Source organism: Jatropha curcas, chromosome 10, assembly GCF_041381405.1.
Source record: "Jatropha curcas cultivar XTBG-Jc1 chromosome 10, XTBG_Jcur_1.0, whole genome shotgun sequence".
Lineage (NCBI taxonomy): Eukaryota > Viridiplantae > Streptophyta > Magnoliopsida > Malpighiales > Euphorbiaceae > Jatropha > Jatropha curcas.
In genome coordinates this window covers 25,685,609-25,693,983 of record NC_143160.1, presented here as the reverse complement: position 1 = coordinate 25,693,983, position 8,375 = coordinate 25,685,609, and positions in this window count along the sequence as shown.

Here is an 8,375-nt window from a genome sequence, read left to right as displayed (position 1 = left end):
ATAAATCGGTCCATGGACCATTAACAAGGTGGACCGCTTTTGTAAATAAATGGGACACCGTTGTTTCGTATTTTTGTATTTGTGTTTTATTTTTACAGGAATAAGATCTCACAATTGTAAAATATAAACATACATGATAATAATAATAATAATACTGTAAGAAATATCAATAATATCATAAAAATAATATAACTTTACAATAATCCTAAAAATTACAAAATGTTCCAAAATGTTCCAAAATGTCAAAAATGGCCGAGGCACGGAGCAGGACTACCGCCGCCTGCGGCTCGGACCAGCAACAGCCGGATGGGGTGGAGACGGTGGAGCACCATCGGAAGCAGAGCTGTCCTCATCCTCCTCGGAAGAGTCTAGGGGAATCCCCTCTACCTCCAGCCTCGTCCGAAGCCGGTCTACCTCCGCCTGGAGCCGGCTCACAGCACTGGACTAGCGAGACTGATGCCTCCGCAGCCTGCCATTCTCTAAGTCCTGTAAAAGCAAAGATGTGTAAAAAGGTTTACGAAAAATGAGAGGCAAAATGGTAAAGGTGTGTAAAATTCATACCAGCTCATGCCGCTCGGAGTAGAGCCGACCGATGTAGGATCGAGCAAACCCGAACCGCTGGTAGATCTCCTGGTACCTCTGGGCCGGCACCTGCAAACAATAAAATCCATTAAAAAGCTATTCAGGTAAAGTGCTTCTAACTCTGTAAATTCCGTTTAAAACTTACATGTGTAGTGTGCTCAGGGTCCAGCTGCACCGGAGGAGGAGCCTGCCGAAAATCAACAGGAATGATGATGCCCGATCCCAAGCCTAGACCGGGATCCAACACCACCTCCATGCCCGGCGGGAACGGGACGTCACCCAGCACTAGACCAGCCGACCCAGCTGGAGCAGTCATAGTACCCGCCTCAGCCGCTGCCTCCGCCCTGTAGTGAGCCGCGGTCTTGTGCGTCTTCCACTCCTGCATTGAGTTACAGAAAGTAAGGATACCAGTGGTCTGAAACAGTGCAAATAATAATGAAAGTAAATAAGACTGAAGATCAAGAAAATCACCTGAGTGTACTCGAGGATCTCGGGAAGCTGCGCCTGCATCCGAGAGGCGAAGTAAGCAGGGAAATCACCGACGGACGGAAAATCGTTCACCGAGAAGCCCCTGTACTCCACCTCTAGATCCTCCCGAGTCAAGCCCTCCAGAAGGCACATGTGACGAGGAGGGGCGTGAGGCACCCACCACCGTGTTGGGGCCACCGGGGTGTCGAAAACCCTCTCCTTGAGGAAGTACCGATCAGCCCAGTACCCTCGCATCAGCAGCCTAGACCGGGTGTGCAACTCAGCCACCTCCCGACCCGGGTAGGTCCCCCAGGCCTCGCAGTCCCATGGAGTTAGGAACAGCTGCAAAAGAATAAAAGATCAGTAATTGTTGTGCATTAAAATAAGTGGAGAGACAATTAAGCTAAATGTACAGAGGTTCCGTTTGTACTTACATCGAATAGCTCCCGGTCATTAAGGAAGCTCCGCCAGTACTCTGGATCCTCACCACTGGCATAAGTGTGATGGCAATGAGCGAAGTAGCGAGGGATCCTCCTAGACTCGGCAGGAGAGTCACCGCTCGAACCCCCTGGATAAATATAGTACTCGTACGACCATACCTACAATAGAAACAGAAATGACATAAGCTAGTTGAACAGTTAAGAATGACAGAGAAAGAGCTGAAGGCTGAAAGAATGTTACCTCTAGAGGCCGGATGAACAGCCAGTTTGACTCACCACTACCGCGGGTCCAGACATCCAGACCGTGGTAGAGATGAGCCAAACCCAGTGTGGCCCAGTCAAAGGACCCGACCTGACTCAAGTCCCTCAGGCATGCCAGCACCGCCGGATCTCCCTTATTCTGGGAGCTGCATAATAGCTAGGACGAGATGATGTAAAACAAGAAGGACCGAGCAGCCTGGTCCCTCTCCTCCTGAGTATACGCAGGAGCAGCAGGTCGGGCCTCCTCCGGCATCTCCCTCCAAGCCTCCAGACGGGTCCTGATCCTCTCGGCCCAGAACCGGAAGACCATCTCGTAAGACACGCATCCCTGCACTGTGTACCGAGTCTGTGTGGTGACACCATCCAGAGAGCGGACCAGCTGAGCTCCAAGAGTGGCCGTCTGGTACCGAGCATCCAACGGGGGAACTGGACCAGTGAAGCGAAGGCCGGTGATCGCAGCATAGTCTACGGGCGTGAGCGTCATCTCGTCGAATCCGAATACAAAGGTGTGCGTGCAATCGTTCCACCGCTCCATCAATGCATATCACATAGCGGGCGGGAAACGAGGCTGGGTGCGGCGTAATCCTGCGGCATAATCCCCGAAGCCAGCAGCGACGACCCGGGCTCGCATAGGAGGGACCAACAAGTCCCAAAAAGCGGAAGCATCAGTGGCCGATCCACCCGAGCGGGCCTTGCCAGATTAACCTGTAAGAAAAAATTTCCAATTTCAATAAATATAATACTAACAATTATTTATCTCTTCTATGGCAGGAAAAATGAAAAAACCAAATTTTGGTTTGAACCACAGCCGCGTCACGCAACTGCACAGCCGCGTCATGCCTCCACACAGTTGCGTCACGCAGCTTGATCCCAGTCGTGCACCTTGAAGAACAGCTGCGTCGCGCATCTCAGCACTCGCGCCACGCCACTCTACAGCTGCGTCACGCAACTGTTCGGAGTTTAGGGTCCTAAGAACAGATGCGTCGTGCAACTCAAAAGCTGCGCCACGCATCTCTACAGTTGCGTCACGCAACTGTTCGAGACATTGCCTCGCTGACGAACAGTCGCGTCACGCAACTGTTCTTCCAAAGAACAGCTGCGTGAAGAACAGCTGCGTGACGCAACTGTCGAAGGTATGCAGTAATTCAATTTATACCTAAATTCACTATGTTTGTGTTATTCTCATGCAATTTTCAGGGCAAAATCGAGTCGCCTAGAGCTACTAACAATCAAATATCAACAAATGAAGTTCTAACACAATGAAAAGGGTCAATTCTAAAAGTTCAAAGGCAAGCTAGGGTTTCTGGCACCTCGAACAGTTGCGTCACGCAACTGTTCACACAAGAACAGCTGCGTCATGCAACTGTTCATGGAAGAACAACCGCGCCACGCAGCTTCTACCTGCATGACGCAACTGTTGACGCAGGCATAAACTTAAAAAACAGTCCTATTGCTACAGCTACGGATCAAAAGCAGTAAAATTAAAGGAATTTTTTTTTTGTACTTACCTCGAACTGGAAACCGCGCATCCAGCTCGTCTCATATCTGACCGGGAACTCCGTACCCGGCAACGGAAGCAGCTGCAACGGCCGCGTCCCTAGCGTCAGTGGGTTCCAGCTCACCGACACCGGCTCGCCGTCAAAGGTAGGAATATCTGGAAGGGCCCCGAGGGTCTCCATCTCCAGAGTGTAGGCAGAGGCGGGGATTTCTGAGATCTGAGACATCCTTTCAGTTGAACAGTTCAGAGAATTTTCAATTGCTTAGGGTTTATGAATAAGTGAAACTGAATTGGTTATGAAGGAAATTACTTATAGTAAATATCTGGGCCCAAGCCCATTTCTTCAAGCAACGGGCCCAAGCCCATTCTTCTGAGCCCAAAGGACCGATGGGCCCATTACTTTCTTTCAACGCCCAATAAGCCCGTGCGGCCCGTTTAAAAGCCCCACAACGGTCCACTTCGGCAATTTGACGCCGATATGGGGCCCGTATACTTCAGTGATTTTTGTCTACTCACCGCACAGGGGGCAGAAACATCAAATTGCCCAGATTACCCTCAGGTAAGCTTTCTTTCAACCACTGTATCATAAAAGGTATACTTGAAAATGAAGACAACAAATTTTTGTTAAATCTTTTATGCCGAAATTTTTGCTAAAATTTTTGCAAAATGATTAAAATATGCCTACAAAAGTGGATATTTTTTGGTCCTAAGCCGGAATTCCGGACCGGGGGCAAAAATATAACCTTTTGCCTTGATGTGAATCCTTTTTCATAATTAACGCATGGGAACATGTGATGTTCCAATATTTTTCTAACGGAAGGCAAAGTCTGTTTGTACACGGATATTGCTCTTTTTCTTGTGAACAATTTTTCAGGCCAACCGGTGATGGTTTTTCGAAGCCGATAGGTCTTACTAATTAGTGATGGTGCATTGCGAAGCTAGTCAGAACAATTTCAAAACAGTGATGATGTATTGCAAAGCTGTTTGAAAGTTCTTCCCCAGTCAATGATGTTGAGTTACGAAGTTGACCAGGGTAAAACCGACATCTTTCGGGCCGATCAAATCGAGCCTCGAAGATGCCTTTTCTAAACCGACTGGAATCAACAAAGCCGATCAAACCGAGCTGAGTAGGTGGCCAGATCAAAGCCCTTCAAGCTGACCAAACCGAGCTTTGAAGACTTTGTCATCAAATCAACATCTTTCGAGCCAATCAAACCGAGCCTTGAGGATGTCTCTTCAAACCGATGGGAGCCGACGAAGCCGATCAAACCGAGCTAAGAAGGTGCCCAAACATTCAAGTCCTTCGGGCCGATCAAACCGACCCTCGGAGGTGTCTTCCAAGCTGATCAAACCGAGCTTCGAGGTCATTCACATATTGGGTGGAAACCGACAAAGCTGATCAAACCGAGCTTAAGAGGTGACCAGATGATTAATTCAACATCTTTCCAAGCCGATCAAACCGAGCTTCGGGAGTGCCAGACAGAAGGCGCGTCAAGGAACCACTTTAACACGAATTGTTTATACAATTAGTGATAAAGTGGGGGGGCAAACTGTTGACGCGTAATTATATGCCCCCACCTGACCCGATGATGATATGAGGATAAGGGATAAGGCATCACGATCAACCAGAAGTGTTTAAACCAAATTTTGAATCAAACCGGCCCAAAGGAGTCTGACCCGCGTTAGGGTTGCGTCACGCAGCTATTACCTGTGTGACGGTACTATTACCTGCGTCACGCAGCTCTAATAGGGCTGACACCTCTGGCGCGTGCCCGTGCAACGGCCTGCACTGTTTGTATGGATACGCGGCAACTGTACAAAAAGTAAGTCGCGTCACGCAGCTTACGGGCGCGCCACGCAGCTATTACCTGCGTGACGCGACTATGCTCTGTTGCCCTAGCCATATAAATACCACATTCTACACCAAAAACGGGACTTTTTGACTTGGCTCTCATTTTTCTCTAAGAAATATAGCTTTCTGAGTTTAAGTTTTTAGATTAACGACTAGAGCTTTTTCTCAAGAACTCAACTGAGTAAACTTGAGGAATATCAAGTCATAGATATTTTAGATTTAAAATAAAAAAAATATACAAAAAGATAAGAAGAGGAAAAAAGAAACAAAGGGAAAACGATTTATTTTGTGAAAGGATTTGGCAAACACTTCTGGAATCGTGATACAACGTCTCTGAGTTAATCTCAGCGCATGCAATCCTAAAATCTGAGGGCTAGGTAACTAATCTAAACTTTATCTTTCATTTCTAGTATTTTATCTCTTAAAAATCTCATTTTCATAGTGTTTTAGTTGACCTGTTGTTGATAAAACGTAAGTTTGCCCACTGTTGAACTCTTCTGGGTTGATTTTAATCACTTTTAACAAAAAAGACACGTAAAAAAGAGTAGTTTGAAAGGTAGTTGCGGACCAGAGCAGCCGCGTCACGCAGCTATTACCTGCGTGACGCGACTATTCATGTCCAAAAGCCCTTAGTCTGGACTGGACCACCTGCGTGACGCATCTGCCCGTGTGCTCAGTCTTCATTTTTGTTTTTATATTTGCGTTTAATATTTCGCTTCAAGTGAATAATCAACATGTCTGAGTATCACAATCATGTCACGAACAGTGCCGTCACGTAACTAGGAGTTCCGTCACGCGACTGTTCTTCATAGAACAGTTGCGTGACGTAACTATTATAAGCCCCAGAATAAAAAATAAAAGCTGCGCCACGCGACTGTTCTTCCATAGAACAGCCGTGTGACGCGACTGTCTTCCAGTCCCAGATTTTTATTTTATCACTTTTTCTTAATTTTATTTCATTAAATAGATTTCTAATCTTAATTCGGAAAATGATCAATAATGGGCAAATTGAGTTTTAATCAAACCAAGTCAATTAATTTGTTGTGATTATGGTATTTTGAGATTTAATATTGGTTATTTCCTTTTAATTATGTTATTAAACTCGGTTTGTGGCCCGCCTTTAACCATAAGGCAAGAGCGGGTCTTTTAATTTTATTTGATATATATTGTGGATGAATGATGGATGTGATGATTAATTTATGAATGAATGCAATGAATGAATTTATTTGGGACGGTTAATTAATTTTCCACATAGGAACTCGGTTCGACTTATTCGGGTTGGGTTTAAGTGATTTGGCTTTTTCTGAAATAAAATCAATTAGAAATCGTAGGTTAAAAAGAGGCCGGTTTTCTGGGCGTTGGCTTCCAACGGGCCGACGTACCTAATTCCCTTGCCTAGAATCGTACTTGGTACGCTTGACCAGTCTTTCTAAATAACTTGGCCTTAAATAAAATGGGTTAAATGGAGTCACTTTTTATAAAATAAATTGGAAACGGTCCCATTGCCGAAATAATGTGTGGCGATTAAAAAGGCTTTATAAGACCAATTTATCGGCATCGCGATCCCAAAAAGGTTTTAAACATCATTTTCAATAAATACAAATAAAAAAAATTATTTTTCCCGGGGCGAAAACACTTGGTTAATTAAAGAATTTAATTCTAGTAATAAATAAAATGTTAGGAAATTATGGTTTATGGAATTAAAGAAAAATTTATGAATTAATGTTGATATGGAAAATGTGGAGGATGGGACTAATTTACTGGATTGATTGCCCGACGGATGGGCTGTGTGTTTTGGAAATATTTGATAAATTGTTGATATTTTAGCAGGTGGATAGTCCAATTTTTAGGGGAGGTGCTGCCGAAATTTCGGCAGAAATTAAATTATTTATAGGAATCAAATATGTAGATAATTTATTAGAGCGATTCTTGTATTTCCTATTGTCTGATGTAGTCATTTTTTTTCGTATGCTATTCTTAAATTCTTTAGATCGCTCGAATCCATCTAGTGCTCCTCCCGGACAGAACCAAAGCTAGAGCCTCGTTCTCCACCACTATGAGTAATAATAAATAATGCATATCAACATGCATTTGTATAGCATTTTTTTTTTTACAAACCTTATATATATATATTTTTTTATATTAAAGCTCATATTTATTTTGTTGCATAATTGTATATTTGGATGGATTTGGTGTAATACGTTGAAAGAATTGTTTGAATAATTGTGCTGTGCATAGATTGTGATTTGTTTGTGTGGAATTGGGATGAAGTGGGTCACCATGGGACTGTGAGACCGTATCGTTATATGGATCCAATATGATTACCGTTAGCCGGGTAAATGGGAGATCGGCGCCCCCGTGTGCACCTATCGTTACCGTTACCGTTAACCACGGGTTGGCTTCTCGTCGTTGCGCACCGAACAGTCTAGATTTGATCGCACCCGCAGGGTGGCCTCCTGTTGTGAGCTCTTGATGATCTAGATTGGATGGAGACCACCGGGTTGCCTCCTGTTGGTATGAAAAAGAAAAGAGAGGATAAAAAAACAATGAGAGGGCTGGCCAAGTGAGGATTAGACCGGTCGGCCAGTATGGGGGATCGGCTCCCTGGTGCACATGTGAGAGGATGAGCCATGTGGGAGGACGGCTCATTGGGGGTTCGGTGACTCCACTGACTAATTTCCACGTGATATGATTATTTGAAGGTGATATTGTTTGTGGGTGCTGATGTGATGTCATATGATTGACTGATGAGTGTTCATTCAGTATACTAGGGTGCATTTTCTTGATTGTATGTGGTGTGTATTATTTATTATTATTCACTGAGTTGCAAAAGTCACCCCCCCCCAATAAACCTCTCAGGTACTAGGAAGCAGCCGATTCAACGGAAGCTCTGCAATCTTCTCCGCAGAGTTATAAATGTAAACTTTATATTTCTGTTATTTAATTTTGAATGTATAAATTATTCTATTATCAGAATATTATTAAACTCCGCAGTTATAGGGTTGTGCATTTAAATTGGGCCTTGCCGTATGCTTTATTTTATAAATGGTATGGAATGTATAAGTTGAGTAATTAGGCTTACTACGGGCCTCGGGGGCCTTATGCTTACCTGGGCCCTAGTGCCGATCCGGCCCACGAAAATGGGTCGTGACAAAATTAGATCTTATTATTATATGTATGATAATACATCCAACGGTCAAGTTTGAAGCAGTCTGCTCCCACGCCAACCCAAGCCTTAGAATATGAAATATATATATAAGGAAATGAAAAGGAT